Raw genomic sequence first — 20,322 nt, 5'->3', positions numbered from 1 at the left:
GAACGTATGATTATGTTGGATGGTGGGTGTGCGGAACACAATGCCTTTTCCCATTACATGTATATCCAGATGAAGATCTTTGCTACGCAGGAAACATCAGAAAACGATAAAATATAGTGGAATCGCTTGTATGATTAGCTATACTCTCACAAAATCCAGGGGGTGTGTGTAGGGACTCGACTTTTACGTAGCTTCTTTGGAAGATTTTACAGCCGAGCTAAATAGGTTTTCTTACAATTCTCGTTGGAACATATTTGTAGAAAACATTTTTGCTACGGTGCCTACGCAATAGATCCATATGTAATGTTAGTTGTTGTTAACACAGGTTCGCTGTTAAAATATACATCCATGTGTTATCACGTAATTTTCTACGTTTTCAGTGTCACATATCTGCTTTGTTAACACTTTGCTTTTACTTTTGTTCTCTCCCTCTTTTGCCTTTCTTTTATTCCGGCCAAACGTCTTTTCGTTATCATGTTATTAAATATTATCGTTCTTGTGGAGGTAATACAGAATTCGAATCGAAGTCGAATCAAATCATTATAGTTTTGAGCTTTATCTTTGCTAGCTGTGTATGTCGTAAATAATCAAAGGTATTAACTGTCAAATAGTATAGACTTATTGAGTAGTGCTTGAAATAATGTATTTATTGTGTGTTGTTCACAGTCTGAGAGTTAACACATAACTGAGGCAAAACGACAGAATGGCTTAGGTAGCTATAAAATTAACATTAAGCTGTTTATGCCTACAGTGCTCTGACTTTCATAAAAAGCCTTAAAGCCTTGAAATCACATAATTGCAGTTACATGCAAATATCCTACATGACTAATAAGACTACATGTCATCATACTTTTCCCAAAGAAAACAACAAGAGATATGTTCAGAATTACAGCATGTATACCTCAAACTGCTATTAGATTTGAAAGAAAGAGTAATACATTAAAACCACAAGAAGTATATAATGAGTATGTGTACAGTTTGTGTAGAAGTAATGTAATATAATAAAGCATTCTTAATGCGAACCATAGCTAATGTTAACTCATTCGCACCCGACGAATTTCTAGGCGATTAGCCCCAGATACCGCTGATTTTTCAGAAAATTGTCGTAACTCAAATTACTACTACAGGAGACAGACTTGAGATAATTTATTCAATCAAATTTCAAAAGAACCAACCAAGTCTCTTCTTTCAAAATATATTACATTCATATAGACACCTTGTGTCTCTTTTATGTAGATCCGTGCCTCAAAGAAGGTAGTTTCAGGAAGTTTCTAATTTTGAAAAGTTGTCATTTGCTGAAACAAAGTTAGATTTGCACCATAAAAATTACAAAATATACAAAGTTTGACTGAAATTACTCATTTATTACAGACAATACATATTTATGATTATTATTTATACATATGCAGTTAGTCATGAACATTAAAATCATGAAACTCTAACTTCAAACTTTTACTCACGAGCATCATCCTTCAAACAAAATCATAGCAAATCTATATGCCAATATAACTCAAATAAAACATCATGAAAATGTTTCAAAAAATACAAATATGTTCAATAACTCTGTTCTTGACTTTTCAGACTTCATAGATAGCTCTAAGAATCAATATGATCCTATCGAAACCGAAAGATAACGTTAGTCCGACTACGGCTGGCAGAGTGAAGAGTGCATTTTTATTCTAGCATAACGATTCAAATTGGCAAAATTAAAAGTTAATAAAAACTTTGAAACACTAAAAAAAATGTTTTGATTTGATTTATGCAGTCTTTCAATGTCTTACCACTTCTGAATCTGCATATTTACTTCAGGAGTAGAAAAAAAATTATCACAAACGATAAAATTTCAAGTCGGCATGATGATTTCCGGTTGTGGTAGAAACTGAGATGGGTGTACTAACTTGGTTATAACTTTCGCTGGAGACGTCATAGAGGCAAATTTCAAAGTTTGTCTGATTGGCCAGAAATTTATCTTTCTAACTAATTAAAAATGTTCTTTTATAGTTTAAAAATAACGATGCAAGGAGTTGGCAAATTTCAGACGCGAGTTAACTCGCGTTGGGTGCATAGCAACGTTATAAATATGCGAGATGACTCGCGCCTGGGTGCGAATGAGTTAAGTGTCTTGACCATATCGTATTGGTGGTTTTGATACCCTGCCAGACCTAGTAACAGTGACATTTGCATTGTGTGTAATTTGTGCCGCACTGGTTGGTACAGTCTCACTTGAATTGGTGGTGACTGTTGGAGCACTACTTGCTGGTCTATAAAATTCGTGGTTCAGGCCAGAATTTTCACTAGCTCTAGGCATTGAGCATACATCATAGCGAAGCAAGTTTTGTTTTCTTGCCCTGAGGAATGACTGATTTTTTCTAACCACCTTTCCCCCTTCCAGCTCGACATGGAAACTGTGAGGCGTCCCAGCATGGCCAATGACTTTTGCTGGAAGCCATTGCCTATGACCCACTCTGCACCATACATGTTCCCCATCACTAAACATAGCAATTGTTTTATCGCTAGCTTTACCAAAAACATCTTGACCCTGGCGCTTCCTTAAAAGGATATCAATGTTCTTTGCGTTTAGATTTTTATAGCGCAGCTGCTCAGTGCAAAACTAGACCTAGACTGCAACAGCACAGCGGGGGTGGGCAGCCCATCACCTAAGGGTGTTGAACGGATGGTCATTAAAACGTCTAACAATGTCTGGCCTGTTTCTAAAGCTTTTCTGAGGCTATTCTTTATGGTTTGGTTCATGCGCTCTGCTAGCCCATTACCCTTAAAAAGTAGGGGCTGCTGGTTATGTGTTTGATATCATTCTCTTCAACAAAACACCTAAACTCGTAGGAACTGTATTGCGGTGCATTATCACTCAGTAGGATCTCAGGCTTACCAAAGTTTGCAAATTGGCGCTGCAATAGTTCGATCACAGTTCTAGAATTTGAATTTCTGAGCTCGTAACAATCTGGCCATTTTGAGTATCTATCCACAGTTACCAAGTATTCTTTGCCATTTAGATTGAAAATGTCTGTGGCCACATACTGCATTGGGTATTCAGGCACTTCAAAAGGCTCAACTGTCGGTAGTGATTTGGCTCGGCTATGCTCTTGGCAGCTAAAGCATGAATCAACCATTTCTTTTACATGTGCAAGGTAGCCAGGCCAATAGACTGAATTCTTTGCATCCTCAATTATACACTTAACAGTGCCCAGATGCCCAATTTGCATGATGTCAAGAATTTCTTTTTGCATTCCTGCAGGAATAACTATTTGGTTGTTGCGTAATATCAAGCCATTGTTACATGTGAGCTCGTTTTTCAGATTCCACAATGGTTTGACTCCATCTAGGCAAAACCTCCGATGTGCTGGCCACCCCTTTGTAATATATGATTTGAGAACCTCCACAGAAGGGTCCTTGCTGGTGAAATCTACCAGTCTATCTCTGAAAAACACATTTGGCAAAACTCCATATACAACAGCTTGTATTTGCTCATTGTTTCTCAAATCATAGTTTCAGAATTTTCACCTACCCTGTTCAAGTATGCCCTGCTAAGTGTGTCTGCCAACATCAACGATTTGCCTGGCACGTAGACTAATTCAAAGTCATATAGCTGCATGCGTAATCTCATTCGCAGTAACCGTGCTGTTAAGTCATTCAGGCCTTTCCTCATGATACCCAAAAGTGGCATATGATCAGTTTGCACTGTCACTGCCTGCCCATACACATACTGGTGAAATCGCTGCAGGCCAAATTGTACAGCCAAAAACTCTTTTTCTATTTGGGCATAAGCCTTCTGTGTGTCAGTAAGTGCACAACTAACAAACTCTATTGGCTGTCCCTCCTGCAGAATTACTGTACCCACTCCATTTTGGCTACTATCAACCGAAGCAGTCACTGGTTTCTCTGGGTCAAACATTCTCAAAGCTAGCCCTTTTGATATTACTGACTTTATGCACTCAAAAGCTTGTTTATGACCCTCTGACCACTCCCACACAGAATTCCTTTTAGTGAGCTCCCGGAGTGGAGTAGTCAAAGTAGCTAGATTATCACAAAATTTTGAAAGGTAAGTGACCATTCCTAAAAACCGCCGAACATCTTCTTTGCAAACTGGGTCGGGCATAGCAACTATGTCCTCTACTTTTGCAGGATCTGCTTTTATAACCCCATTGCCTAATATATGACCCAGGTATTTTAGTTCAGTGCGTTCAAAGAAACATTTGGACAAGTTCAACTTCAGATTGACAGCCTTGCATCGCTCAGGCACTGCAGCCAGAAGTTTGTCATGTTTAGATTTAGTAGGAGCATGCACGAGCAGGTCATCGACATACACCTCAACACCCTCAATGTCACCAAACAACTCGCTCACTGTTCTATGAAAAACCTCAGGCGCAGAGCTAATGCCATAGGGAAGCCTCAATAATCTATATTGGCCAAAAGGTGTGGCAAAAGTGGTTAGCATGCTACTACTATGGTCAAGCTCAAGCTGCAAAAACCCTGATGTGCAGTCCAAGCTGGTAAAGATTCGAGATTTTGACAGTTTAGCAAATATCTCCGTGACTGTTGGCAAAGCAAAATGTTCTCTACAAATGCATTTGTTTAGCTCTGAAGGGTCTAAACAAATTCGAAGAGCCATTTGGTTTAAGGACATTGACAATTGGATGGACCAAGTCGGTAGACACCCTCACTTTAGCTATAGTACCATTGTCTTCCATCTCAGAAAGCGTACACTTGAGTTGCTCTCTGAGCCTGAATGGCACCCGCCTAGCAGGTTGTACAACAGGCTTACAATTATCTTTCAGTCTCAAAGCGTGTTTACTAGGCAATTAGCCTATCCCATCAAAAACGCTGGGATACTGTGATGCAACGCTATTTGTAATGCTATCAGCTGTGCACACCAGACCCAATGTTTTGGTACTAGGCAAACCCAACAGAGCTACCTGTCCATGGTCTGTCACCACAAAATCATGTGCCGAAAAAACATTACTATATTCAATAGACAGTGATATTACCCCTAGTACATGCAATTTATGTCCCCTAAAAGACAAAAGTGATTGGCTATGTTTTCTCAGTTGAAGCTTTGACCTTGTAAGGAATTATAAACAGACTTTGGCATGACATTACATGAAGCCCCTGTATCAACTTTAAGCTGTATTAGTCGATTTTCACACTTAACGTCAATAAACCATTCCTTACCAGTGATGTCTGTAGTGTTGATTGTGTACGCAGCATTGTCATCAGCAATAATCACCTCATTAGCCCTGGCTATAGGTTTAATGTCAGCATTGCAGGCCTTGGAATTTGCATAGTGACCAATTTTCCGGCAGTCTTTGCAGCACTTGCCGTAGGCTGGACAGTTACGGCGAGCATGATTTCCTTTGCAGAACTTACAGTTTCTGATTTCCAGTGGCATGGTAGTGGGGCTGTTATTACTAGCTGCAGTGTGCCACCGATTTCTATTGGTGCTGTGTCTGCTCATTAATGTGTTTACAGTGAGATCAGGCATTTCCCCTTGTGTATGTGTTCTGTCAGAATCTGACTCACAGTTGACTATTGCATTAATGTTACCAGGTGGCATATTTCTAATATTTTGCATGTATTTCGCAGTAGCCTCTGCTCTCTGGCATATATCCAAACATTTGGCTAATGTTAAATCACCATCAACGCCAAGCAGTTCTTCACGCGCTCACTCAGAATTTATTCCAAATACAATCCTATCCCTTAGTGCCTTGTCACTCTCCGCCTTATGAAAATTGCATGTTGACCGCAAGTCTCTCAGTACTGTGACATACTTGTCAAAAGGCTCACCCTCTTGCTGGACTCTACTGTAAAATTTGTACCTTTCAAATTCCTCACGAACTCTAGGAGCGAAATGTTTTGTGGAAGCTTCTTTGACCGGTGTTATTTTTTTAGCATTCTCAGCAGATAGGTTAAATGTATGAAAGAGTTATTGTCCCTCTGCTCCAAGCAGTGTGAGCAATGTCGCCACTTGTATTTATTCGTCTTTAGTAGATTTTTCTGAAGCTATCATATAGAGGTCAAATTGCTGTAGCCATGCTGACCAGTTGCGACTTGACTCACTTGGATTGCCAGTAGACTGTTGTACAATAAAATTGCCTGGTGGTCTTAAGCCTCCTTCAGCCATGTCACACTTGTAATAAAACGGATGCAATCCTATGATCCTACTCCTGACACCATGTCAAATAGTATAGATTTATTGAGTAGTGCTTGAAATAATGTATTTATTGTGTGTTGTTCACAGTCTGAGAGTTAACAGACAGAATGGCTTAAATAGCTATAAAATTAACATTAAGCTGTTTATGCCTACAGTGTTCTGACTTTCATAAAAAAGCCTTAAAGCCCTGAAATCATATAATTGCAGTTACATGCAAATATCCTACATGACTAATAAGACTACATGTCATTAACTACTCGGTGAATTGAAGCTCATAATTAAAGTAGCTATATTCCTGCAATGGTTTTCAGTATACATAAATTTCTAGTATACCATAGTGAGCATTGATTATGCACCTAGTAATTGATTTTGAGTGATTTTCAGAAATGCTTGTAGTAAACAGTGTATTTAAAGGCCGGCTCATAATTTTTATCTTTTATAATAAATAATTACTGTTTCAGAAACCTGATCAGGTTTCTGGGTGTGTGTCTGGCAAACTGCCATGGTTTATTTCCGCATTAACACCTTACAATAATTATGAGAACAGGAAACATCTTCCCCTTTTGAAAACCATAATTTATATAGATATTGTAAACATAACTGTAAACCGAGTAAACTATATGATATAAAGGAACAAGGTTCCTAAGACTGATTATCCATATTAGGAAAATAAGGCACATGGCAAAATACAAACTGAAAGCATAAAACTAAAAACAACAAGGATCAGTGCCAAATTTTGCAAAACCTTCCAATAAAAGCTGCTTTACATTTTCTCTATCAACCTAGTGGGCGCTATGACCTTGCGTCCATAACGGGTGACTGGTGGGGGCTTTGGGCCGACTACAGGTGTTGCCCTACTAGGTGAATCTAACACCTGGTTGCCTGTATTATTATTAATCTCTGGTGTCAAATCATCAGTATCTGCCTTTGGTATCCATTGTAAATGCCTTCAATTGCGCCTTTACTTTTGGCCCTTTTGGCGCTCTACAATGTATGAACAAGGGCCATTAGCCTCTCCTGTCACTTCCAAAGGCTCTGACCAGGTTTTTTCAATGTCATCTCTCATCCCAACTTGATCACCTGGGTTTAGTGGAAGCAACGGACAAGAGCCTTGTTTGTATCTATTGGCTTTCCTTTCTGTCTTATTGACATCCTCCTCTGTCTTATTGGTTGGCATCATGTTCTGTGGTAGCGACAGCATTGTAGTTCTGAAAGGACGCCCAGTCATGAGCTCAGCTGGCGAGAGACCTGTAGCTTCAATAGGAGTGGCTCTATATACCATTAGAGCTAGTAAAGGATCCTCCTGATCTAATATGCGTTTGACAGTCCTTACACTACGCTCTGCTAGTCCATTTGATTGAGGGTATTTCGGTGACGAAGTAAAGTGCACGTAACCATACTTGTTAGCAACTTCGCGGAAGGCTTTGCTGCTATACTGTGGGCCATTGTCACTGACTATCTTTTCAGGCACACCCCACCGAGAAAATGCTCATTTAAGCATGTTAATTAGGGCTTCACTTGTGGTCTCTGTCAAGTGCACCAGTTCTACGTATCTCGAGAAGTAATCTGTTACGACGACATATGTCATTTCATTGTGTACCAGCAGGTCAGTTTCAACAACTCTCCATGGTCCCTCAGGCAATGGGGTTTGCCTGATAGACTCATTTACCTGAGCCGGTCGAGTTTTCTTAAACAATCCACATCTGGCTATCTTGCCTTTAATATCCTTGTTGATTTGTGGCCGCCAAACAGCTACGCCAGCTCTGAGCTTACATTTGTTTACGCCCATGTGGCCCTGGTTAATCACATTCAATACCTCCTCTCTCTGATCAGTGGGAATTACAATGTATGCATTATGCAGCAAGAGTTCGTCTGCCACAGATAGGTGAGCTCTATTCCTGTGAAAGTCAATGAGCGCTTCAGATTCATCCTTGAAATACCTGGGCCATCCTTCAGTAGTAAATTTTATAGTCCATACAATGGTGTCTTCAGTCACCGATGCCGTTCTGATTCTATCAATGCACAATGCTGACACAGGTAAAGTTTCTAACAGTTCATTCACATAGTGGGCTACTTCCCTATCATTCTTATCCTCACAGCTGTGCACTGGGTGTCATGATAAACAGTCAGCTATTAACAGACGCTTTCCAAAAACATGCTGTGCCTGTGGATTGTATCTCATTAGCCTCATTAACAGTCTCTGGCATCTAATAGGGACAGCATTGAAATCACAACCCTTGAAGAGAGGCACCAGTGGCTTGTGGTCTGTTACCAAATGAAAACTGTCCAAGCCCCACAGTTACCGATCAAACTTTTCACATGCCCATACACTTGCCAAGCATTCCTTCTCTATCTGCGAGTATCTTCTGCACTCTGCTGGTGTAAGGACTCTGGATGCAAATGTGATAGGTTTGTCATTACCTTCATTGTCTCTCTGTAGAATGACGGCACCGAGTCCATAGCTGCTAGCATCAGCGGCTACTGTAGTCTCTTTATTTGGGCTGTAAAATGCCAGAGTAGGAGCTGTCAGGAGTTGCTCTCGTACCTCTTTCAGGGCACTTTGCTGTTCCAGGGCCCACTGCCATACCACATCCTCCTTCAATAAGGCTGACATTTGTCTCATGGTTTTGGCAAGATTAGGGATGAACCTGCCCAAGTAATTTATCATACCAATTATCAATCTCAACCCCGTAGCATCTTCTGGTGGCTTCATATTCATGATAGCCTCAAATTTGCTACTATCCACACTCATGCCTTCTGAGCTGAACACATATCCCAGAAATCTTAACTTTTCCACTCCAAACATGCATTTCTCCTTATTTAGTTTCACCCCATTGTCTCTCAACTGTCGAAGGACAATATTCAAACGCCGGTTGTGATCTTCCATGTCATGTCCTGTGGCAATAATGTCATCCTGATAGGCAACCACTCCATCTATGCCCTCTAAGAATTCATTGATTTTGGCCTGGAATATTTCGCTGGCTGAGCTTATTCCAAAAGGGACTCCTTTGAAACAGTATCTTCCTTTCGGTCCAATAAATGTAGTAAGCCTCAGACTTTCACCATCCAGTCTCATCTGATAGTAGGTTGAGGCTGCATTCAAACTAGAGAACACTTTTCCTGCTTCCCTTTCTGTTATAATGTCAGCTACAGTAGGAATAGTGTAATGCTCCCGCTTGATGGCTCTGTTAAGCTCTCTGAGATCAACGCGTATTCTGACCTTCTTTCTACCTTGTCTGGTTTCTTTTGGTACAACCACTATAGGTGAGCACCAATCAGTAGGTTCTGTTACCCGCTCAATGACGCCAATTTGCTGCATTTTTTGCAATTCCTCATGCACAGCCTTCATCAACGGTATGGGTATCATGCGAGCAGCTGTCACTTTAAACGGTTCCACTCCTGGTTTTAGCCAAGTTTTCACAGCCCACCCTCTCATGCACCCTAGCTCTTTCAGTTTATCCTTTTGTCTGCGCACCTCATAGATGTCCAACTTTACTAACTGCATCATCTCAGACAAGGTTCTAGATAATAACTCGTTAGTACATTTTGCTACATAAACCTTGAACTTATACAGTTTGTCCTTGACTAGGGTTTTTGCCATGAACGTCCATCTACACTCAATGGTGCCAGACACACTGTCGAGAACAGCATTGGTAGGTGTCAGTTAAGGCACTGGCTGCAGCTTTTGGTATGTGTCAGCAGTCATGAGCGTCACATCTGCTCCGGAGTCGATTTTGAATTTAATGTCGCTGTTGTTAATTATCAGTTTTACATTCCTCGGGCTAGATTTAGATTCATATTTGACATAAGCAAAAAAAAATTCATCAGCCTCAAACTCAGGTTCTTCCACTTCCTGAACTGCCTCTGACCTGCAGCACCTTTGGATATGTCCAACTCTACCACATTTGTGACAGGAACTTTATTTTGCTGGACATGTTTTACCTTGTGAATGCTTCACGTGTCCACATTTCTGACATTTGTCACCTGGTCGTTTAGGTTTGAACCATTGGAATTGACCAGGTTCAATAGGGTGAGCTGCAGTAGCCTCTGCTATATGTGTGGATTCTAACACATGACTAGCTTTGCTCAACTCAGCTAACCTACACCACCTTACTACATTCTCTAATGTTAATTCATCGTCTGGCTTTTCCATCAAACGTTCAGCTAATCTAGAATCATGCATACCAAAAAGTATTCTATCTCTCGTGTTCAGTTCTAATTGATTACCAAAATCACAAGAATCTGCATATCTCCTAATCCTAAACCGAAACATATCAAATGATTCATCCCCATTTGGTTTAGCTTCAAAAAATTAGCTTATATTATATATGTGGTTCTTCCTAGGGTTACAATATGTTTCAAATTTTGCTCAAACATCGTCTATGACTTTACTCTTACTCCCCTCTTACTCTTCCTTCGAGAACGTAGTCTGCGTGTACGCTTCACATACATCTTCTTGGTTTTAACAAGCGCTTCTAATAAGCAGTATACTTGAAGGCCAGCTCATAGTTTTAATATTTTATAATAAAGAGTTACTAGGTCATGTATCAATGCACATGTACCATGAATGCACCAAATTACTGCAATCTTATATGTTCCGTTTTTTTCATATTTTCCCTTTATTGGTCTAACGCATTTATGCTTTATGCTCACTGTAAATATTACAGTCCTTCCATTTTAGGTAATGAACTGATATGTTCTTCTGCTTCTCTTTATACAGCTCATTTTACTGTGGCTGATCAGTTTCACCCAGTCGAGGATATTGATAATCATGACATAAGGCAGCAAATATTGACAGTGTGAGTTAATTATGTATCATATCATTACTTTCATCCGTTTTAGCACCTTCTTAGCAATTCCCTTGTTTCCTTTAGATTGCTGTTTCATTGTTTAGGTTGTTGGCAACCAAGCTAATAGTTAGTAATAGCTAATAGCGAAATACCTTATCTACCTTTCACAGAATACTGATATTATTTTGAGGATGAATTTAGATAAAAGTGGGTTTTACTATGAACACTATGAACAGATTTCAACTATAGCGACTATAGCGACTAATGACGTCATTTCATGCACCTTTTCCTTACAAGTTGTTTAACTGCTCTGAGGTTTTTGTTGATTTCAGCCTTGGAAAGTCTTGGCCATCAGATTACCTCAAACATCGAAAACAATCGCAAAGGGTAGAAACATTGAACTTAAAACCCCTGGAATGGCAATCACGTGACTTTTACGTTGATAATACGTAAACGTATGCGCCATATTGGAGAGCTAATCGAATGCTAGTTCCGTTTGTAAACAAACGGTGAAAAATGACAGAAATGTACATATTGAATAGTTATTTTCCAGCTGGGTGTTAATGAAAGCTACTCCTACACAACGTTTAGAGTGCCCTGATAGAAGAAAACCTATTTATAACATATGGAGTGGGATATATCAAATGATAAGTAGATGTATAATAAATTTTCGTCGACCATGTTACTCATACAAACTGTTGTATTACAAACGCATAAACCCAGCAAATGATATATTCAGGCAAATAACAACTTCCATTATATTAAAATTTATATTACATATGCATAAATGCATATGGAAAAACTTAGCACATGAAGTATTTCGATAAAAACAACACATAGGTATGCTGCCAAAACAGAAACTGTTTTCAAGATTTAAGTGATAATAGCTTATGAATGTATGATATGTATAATACAGTATTTGTAAAAGATGGAATGAACTACTGCAACAACTAAACGGAAATTAAAAACCGTTGTAATAGAGAATAATCAAAATAATGCAAACAAGGAAATGCAGGAATTAGTGTAATCAGATGATTAAACTTATACATACACGTTACAGAAACTGTGTAAAAGGAGATTTGTATACCACTGAATATTGAGCCAAGGTGCATCAGTTTCTTAGAACTAAATTAGATTAGGAATAATAGCACAACAACAGCTGCAGATGAATATTACAGTGATTATATTGTTACTGGCCTTTAAAAAGTACTACTTTAGTATTGTATGCCACAAAGATGCACCTTGCAGTTTGAGTGTAGGATTTTAGCATAATGATGCTGTCGGAGATCATAAAACGACTGAATTAAGTTTTTCATCAATGACACAGTGGTTGGATATGCCATCTGCCGTATCCGTAAGGTGTTTCCCAAAGCATAACACATCACTAGACCTTACACTACTGATAAAATACACCACACAATGGAGTGGATCTGGCTTTGTATGAATACGAAAGTATTGATCTGCAACTAGCAGGATCCTGATGACATCGTCTGATGGACGCACCAATCCTCCATTGTTTTGTAGCTTGAGTAGAGTATAGAGATGTCGGTACTGGATATTTGACTTAGTGGTAACCAGCAACTGACGGCCAATGTCACGACAGCACTTTAGTTAGCTTTTGCACAATGTAGCCAGCTATATAGACTATACTGTTACCTATAACAGAAATTTGACATCTGAAATCAATGAGTTCGACAAACTGATCAACTTCTGGAGTAGCCTGTATGATGAGAATCTCGTTTTGAGCAGTAACATTACCTGTCTTACTAGCATCTGATTCTGCACCACATTTGATGATAAGTCTGCGAAGGTAGCCTTAAACTGAGTAACAGTAGGATTATTATTCCAACCCCCTAAACAAAAGCATCAATTATAACAATTACATAAAATCAACAAAAATGAATGTCTTATTCACATAAACATAGTACCCTTAATAAACAACCATACAAGTAATAAAATAAATGAAAATAAAACAGCTCAAAATGCTACCATATCGCTATATAAAATGAAAATGTAGCAATTTTCACTGGAAGTCATTCACACCCATCTTAGGCATAAAGCTTAATGGTTGACTTGCAACAAAATTCACATTACCGTTATTTGATATGAAAAGATTCACCACGTCTTACCCTGTTGTGTTGTAGGCAGGGTTGTTAAAAATTGATAATTTTTTTTAAATCAAAAAATCGATTTCTATTGTTTTATTTGATTTTTTTTTTATTTAAATCGATTTTTTTTGTTCCAAAAAGATGTTTTATGTTCTAAATTGCAAGTTATTGCTATCAATTTGGAATTTATGATTTGCAGGAGTATTATGTAGTTTTATTACAACAACTAGGAAATGAAAAAAACATTTACACAGTTAACATTTGATAAAAAGGACAGCATAATTTATGCGTTGGACATTAAATCCCAGAAACGAAGATGAAGAATCACAGAGAACAGATCACACAACTGCTAAGCTGCAGACATATTCATGGGCACTTGCTGTGGCAGCTGTCACTGTTTTGGGTGCTGTTTGAGGTTTCTAAATTTATTTTAGATAATAGCTACTTTAAGTTGAGCAACCTTGCAGCACTGTGCTTGACAATATGGTTTTAAATTTAATCATTGAAAAATATTACCTTTAAATGGCTTCAGTCGAACGTTTTAACCTGCTGTTAAAACATGGATCATTGAAATGTTCGTTGCAGATAAGTGCTCAAGGATCAGGCTTATTCACTCTTCTGCGGTTGCGATACCATTGTAAATAATGAGAGTTCTCAGTTGCTTTGTTTGGAAATCTAAAAATTAAAATGAAACTGTAGTAGTTAGTTAGCAACAGTAGTAATAACAATAGTATTATTACTCTTATCTCCTTACTGCTAGCTAGATCCAGGTACAACAATAAATAATATTATAAGCACGACAAACACTTCCTTCAAATATAAATATTTAGAAATAACCTAATGGGTTGTAGTTCCAAAATATTATTATTAAAAAATTCAAAATTTAAATAATAAAAAACCTTCGTTCTGAAGGAAGAACATTTCACTCACTAGCTTATAAATTTATCTAATCACCGACAAAATACAGTCAAACTCGTACACTCAGTAGTGACACTGATCAACTCTCACTCACCCAGTGACTAGTGTAGTAGAACTAACTAGTGGCAGTACTAACTAGTAGTAGCACAACTATTAGTAGTCGTAGACTTGAGCAATAGTAACAGAACTAGTAGTAGAAGTGACTCACTTGTGAAATGTCATGCCTTTTCCTTTAAAAGTCCTTTCTTGCGGTTTTTGCAGTTCATGGAATAGCAATAGCACTGTGCACCTACACCCTTATCTTTCGTACATAAATTATTAGTAGTAATCTTAGTAGTCTGTTCCTTTGATTGAGCAGTGTATTCCTGACCTTCCATAGCTGTTAAATCTGAAATTAGATTTCTTTCTCACATTGAACACAATGGAATTAACTTGAACATTAACTGATAATGGCGTCGACCGGATTTCCGTACTCGCGAATGACCTCTTGCCATTCCAGGGGTTTTAAGTTCAATGGTTAGAAAATTACTAATAGTTTGTTATAAAAACTTTATCTTTATATGTGGTTTTATTATAGGGTTAGGTTGTAGTCAAAGGCTATATAACTATAATACATATAAAAACAGCACGCTCCTGGGTTACCATGTCCCTCGTATTCAATAGTTTCTCTTTATGATGTCTTGTTGTTTCAGACATGATGTTTTTTTGTCCCAGCCATTGGTCAGTTTTTTTTGCCGCGTTGTATCAACAAAACTTACTCTCGAGATTAAAGTTTAGCAGTTTGCCTGTTTGGTTGTAGGGAATTGAACGGAACTAGCTTTTACGCTAAACTTTGATATTGTTTAGCGGAGTTGTATAACTGTTGGTTGCATGAGCAGCAGTTCACGTACGGCACAGGTAATGCATTCGATGGAAACTTTACCAATATATAATTGTGTTCTAAGACTATTTGAAAGACGGTTGACCCATGACACGGCAAATAAGAGAATGCGATTAAATGACTCTATCGAAATGGGTGTCTTGTAACCCATTCTTTTCTAATTTCAGCCTGTATTATAATCTCAGTCTTTCCTAAAAGGTAGATAAGATATTTAATATTGCTTGTAGCTTGTTACATGATGTTTTATGGGTTGGATGACAAGAAAAGATAACTGAAAAAACTACGATTTTATCATAAGCTAACATTGGAAACAGGTCAATTGTATGCTAGGTTACGCCTCTAAATGAACTATAGCCATTAATAGCAACCCGTTCTAAATGACATCGTTTGTGGGACAAAATGCAAAATAGTCTCTAAACTGTTTGGAATGGTTCTTATTGAAGCAATAAATATGAAAAATAGTGTGAGCAGAGTGATCAGCATAGTTGATTTGCTGTTTGACAGACCTCTACTCAGGAATGTGGCAGTTAAGGTTTAACTACTTAGTGAGTGTTAGCTCATAATTAAAGTGGCTACATCTGTATATATGTTTCCAATTAGGGAAGCATAAATTATGCACCTAGTAATTAATTTTGATTGGTTTTCACAAACACTTGAAATAAGCAGTGTACTTAATGGCCGACCTATAATTTCTATTTTTTATAATAAAGAGTTACTAGGTCATGTATCAATGCACATGTACCATGAATACACCAAATTAATGCAATATTATATGTTCCGTTTTTTTCATATCTTGCCTTTATTGGTCTAACGCATTTATACTTTAAGCTCACTGTAAATATTACAGTCCTTCCATTTTAGGTGATGAACTGATATGTTCTGCATCTCTTTATACAGCTCATTTTACTGTGGCTGATCAGTTCCACCCAGTCGAGGATATTGAGAATCATGACATAAGGCAGCAAATATTGACAGTGTGAGTTAATTATGTATCATATCATTACTTTCATCTGTTTTAGCACCATCTTAGCAATTTCCTTGTTTCCTTTAATTTCATGTTTTTTTGTTTAATTTCTTTGGCAACGATGCTAATAATTTACTTTTCTGTTGAGGAGAGTTTTGGTGTTGCATGAATTTCAATACCTAAATATTCAACTTCAGCTAGCAGTTCTTACTAGTTAATTCTGAAGTACAAAATCATATATTAAATGCTATTATGTTATTGCAAGATATAGAATGCTATTCGTCGAATGCATCACTTCTCTCCCTCATTTCTGCATTATTCGTCATAAGTTATACTGGAAATGATACTGGGTACAGTTAGGAGATAAATATATGGCCAATGAAAAAGTTAAAGTTTAGTAAAATACATATTAAAACTTAGTATTGTGTATGTGTTTAGTAAGCTGAACTGATTTAAGTTAAATTCAACATCTATGTTATACGTCTGTCTTGAATGTAAGAACTATGTATGGTATGTACTGCTGCCACTGAACATGGTACATTACAATGTTACATTTTATTGCAGATGAAAAATAAATATTGCAGACATTAATCACTAAATACACAAACGTTACTGTAGGTAACTATTGTAACTAAGATTAACTCAGTATTTTGTTTTACTTTCAATATAGGCCTACCACGTACAGCATAGCATGTTTATCGAATTTTGATGATTTTAATGGGTGTGTTTGCATTAGATAACTACAAATGACTACATTTGTCCAAATAGGTAGAAAAATAACTGGCATGTCTGTATATGGATGAAATAATAAATTTTACCATTTCCATTATACCTTATTCATTTCCAATACACGCTGGTTGTATTCATGATTAGCTTTCGGCCGATGAAGACAATAGGGCTTCCTTGACACAAACAGCTTTTCATATGTGTACAAACATATTTTTCTGAGTAAATTTATACAGAAGTCATTAATGTCAATTGGTATCATTTAAAAGTAATCAGAATAATTCATTTGGTAGATCCTTGTGTAAATCATTGAGGTAAATCTTCTTTCGGTACCGTAAATCTTCATGAAAATGCTGTATGTATAAGCCTCACACCAAACTTTTGAGGTTATCTTTGAGTTACAGGAATACAGCATATATAAACCGTACTCATTATTTTCACAGTCAACTAGTTCAAACCATAACTGCCACCATCCCGAGTATAGCAAATAGCAAGTCAACTATGCTGGTCACTAGGGTTACACTATTTTTCATATTTATTGCCTCGGTAAAAGAATTACAAACAGTTTCGAGACTAATTTGCATTTTGTCTCTAAAACGATGTCATTTGGAAGGCGGTGGCTATTGAAGGCTGGTTCACGCTACATCGCCGGGTCTTGGTGTTTGCGCCACAATACTCCAGCGATTATCAATGATAACCATGTTCACATTATCACAAACCTATCCAGGTTTGCATCAGGAAATACTCCATGACATTTATCTTTTTAATTTTTTGCGAAGAAACCTCTCCGTTTTAGCATGTGTGAATCAAAATGTAGTCCCACAGCGACAATCATAAAGGGATATGAATAGATCACGCTATCCACTACCGTGAATTACCATCGCTGAAATAGTTCACATTTGAAAGGCGGTTGCCAATGCTCGACGAAGCATTGGGAAAGTTTGTCAACTGCAAACTTGCTCGGCGTTTCCGCGATGCTTCATCAATGACATCAATTCATGGTTCAATAATCGACGACCACCGTCAACGTGACAATGCCGAGATACCTTTAGCGCAGATCGTTATTTTTATGGCATAGCCTAGCTTACAAGTGATCCATTAACAACTCTAGCTTATAATAAAATAAGGCCCTTTGAGCTCATTTATCTAGACCTTCAGACTATTAAACATCATTTAACAAGCTACAAGCTTTGTTAAATAGCTTATCTACCTTTCAGAAAAGACTGAGATTATTTTGAAGGCGGAGTTTAGAGATTATTGGGTTTTAAAACACTCATATCTATAATTCTAGATCAAACTAAACATCACCAACTTCCGTCCCTAAAAAGCTAGGCTAGGTCACAAAGCTGTGTCAGGAACGTTTTAGGAACTTCCGTTTCTAAAAACGTCCCATATTTATGGGCGTAGCTTGTTGCATCGATTGTGTTGTCTGGGAGACATATTAAAACGCTGTAAAAAGCCTTGATGACTTTGAAAGTTAATGGACCAATCTTTATTTTGAGTACAAAAAAGAAATCCGTGTGTCTGATTTACCTAGTAAAGATGATGCAGTAAAGATTTAAGCTTTAAGCTTTAATTTGCTGTGAGATACAGTAATTGCTGCTCTAGTAGTTGCCTCTGGTTATTTACAATGTTTACTCCTTTATAGGCTGTCTTCTGGCAGGGCAAGTTGAAACTCTAAACTCTGACATGGTCTGTTGACCTGCATCACTACCTCTGCTACAGCTGATCGACGAATACAGTCCACTGATGATGATGTCACAGTAATTGGTGAAGACGTGCTTGTCAATGATTATGTAAACAAATGTGGGTATGGGAGATTCTATGAGTTTATGAGTGGGCAGGTACCTGTAAGGTGATCTTTCATAGCTTGGTTATTGACCCGTTAACAAAACATTATGTTTGACCTTGAGAAGTGCAACAAAGGCGAGACAGTCACGATACTTCTGGTTCCGTAGCTTTTTAACACATGCTCGTCACCTTTCTTTTGGTAAATCGTGTATAAAATGACTTACAATTAGAAAGTCACAAGGTATGCAAAAGTTGATGGAGTTGTGAAGTGTGTAATGATTCGTATGATTTATGTAGACGGAATACTTTTTAGACTTTTTGACATAGTCACTCCGTTTAAATGATTATTCGTTATGTGAGCCGTAATTCAGGTTAATAAGTTATTTGTACTTTTCTGTTCTATTTTCAATTGTTGTGGTTTCAGATTTATTTTATAATTCTTTTTCCACCACTCACCTTATTAGATAATCAAAGAAATGCTCAACTAATTGTATTTCCGTTCATCAAAATATCGTTACTTGTACTTGCTGCTATCATTGCACTCTCTCTCTACAAATATCTTTCATTATTTATAATAATATATTATCGATTATATTGTTGCCAATGTAAGATCTTTGATTTTTCATCCGTATGATACCACTCAGGAAAATTCAGGAAAATATATTACTGTCTACAGTATTTGAACTAGCAGCTTCTGGCTTGGTAGACCAACACCCCGCCACCTATGACAACCTACTGTCTTGCCACGGGATAGTTTTTCATTTAATTACTACAGATGAGGATATATCATGGCACACCAGACTGCCGGAGTGTTAGTCTTCACCATAATAATATCAGTGTCCATTCTTGTAAAGCCTCAGTTGAAAGTTTAGAAAAAGATCCAGGGCTTGAGATTTGAACTCTTCACCTTCAGCTTGATAAACCAGATTGCTAACACATGTGCCAGTCTACCATCACCAAGCCTCTTTTAACAACTCTACATGAGGGTTTTACACCTGACAGTCTTTCACAGAGTATTGGACAGCCAGAGTATAGCTATAATAGTAAACTTTGTACTGGCTGCTCTCACTAAAGAAATACACAGACAAGCTCTGCAGGTTTCACTATTAAAAGGTTGATGAGCTTGGTAAATGTCACTAGTCAAGTAGTCAAATACACCAGCCTTCACAAGTGCCAATTCAAAAATATTTTGGTTTGTCCTATGTATGTGGAGGTCACAAGCAAGTATAGATGAGTTTTGTAGGTACCACTTTCACTATGTGGACTAGTTACATGTATAAAGACGTCACCAATTACGGAGACAAGCGGTGCAGGTACTACTATAAATATGCACATACATGTAGAAGCGTTATGTGCTGCAAAAGACCAAATTTTTGCACCTAAGTTTTTTATCTTCCTAGTAAAGTAGGGCTCAGTAATAATAGTTTACTACCTGATCAAATTTCCTTTTTATGTTACATATTGGTTATTCAACCTTTGGAGTTATCTTTTCACTCAACTTTTTTGAGGTAGTTGTTTGGCTGAGTGAATAAGTTCATTATTATGCCCAAAGCTAGAAGCATTGCCAGAAACAGGCTACCAACAGTGTTAGGTGCACTCGATTCTACAGTTGCTATTCAGTAATTTCAACCAGCCACCGATCAGATAAAACTTAAGGTTCAGAACAAATGTAATTGCTGACTTTAACATTTTATACGCAGTGATTTTGCCCGACAAATCAAAGTTCCACTTGTCATTTGTGGGTTTTTATAGCATGTCCTCTCAGACTCTTTAAATCTATTTTCAATATTTTCTGATCGCCTACCTCTGACAGTATTACAGGGACTACAGTAGCTTTGATCTATATTGGAGAATACCAAGTCGGATGGGGGCTATCGACAGCAGCTAAACAGATAAGCATCAGCACTAGCATCAGCACTATAGCCTGAGATCTTCATGACTAATTTAAAGATGACTAAACACTTTGCTATGATGATTGA

The 20,322-nt window shown here is 37.7% G+C and overlaps 2 long non-coding RNA genes across 2 annotated transcripts; one reads left to right on the top strand and one right to left on the bottom strand.

Annotated features, from left to right (window-relative positions):
* The first annotated feature begins 211 nt into the window (after positions 1 to 211).
* Positions 212 to 18,938, top strand: LOC137396833 (uncharacterized). The gene is made up of 4 exons (XR_010978624.1): positions 212 to 325; positions 10,848 to 10,965; positions 15,724 to 15,838; positions 18,201 to 18,938. It is a non-coding gene; the product is annotated as an uncharacterized lncRNA (long non-coding RNA).
* LOC137396856 (uncharacterized) lies at positions 11,713 to 13,708 on the bottom strand. Its single transcript, XR_010978632.1, has 2 exons — positions 13,581 to 13,708; positions 11,713 to 12,612 (listed from the first exon to the last, which is right to left on the bottom strand). It is a non-coding gene; the product is annotated as an uncharacterized lncRNA (long non-coding RNA).
* Positions 18,939 to 20,322: the final 1,384 nt, after the last annotated feature.

This window comes from Watersipora subatra, chromosome 5 (assembly GCF_963576615.1).
Source record: "Watersipora subatra chromosome 5, tzWatSuba1.1, whole genome shotgun sequence".
NCBI classification, from domain to species: Eukaryota; Metazoa; Bryozoa; class Gymnolaemata; order Cheilostomatida; family Watersiporidae; genus Watersipora; species Watersipora subatra.
This window is presented reverse-complemented; position numbering and strand designations above follow the sequence as displayed.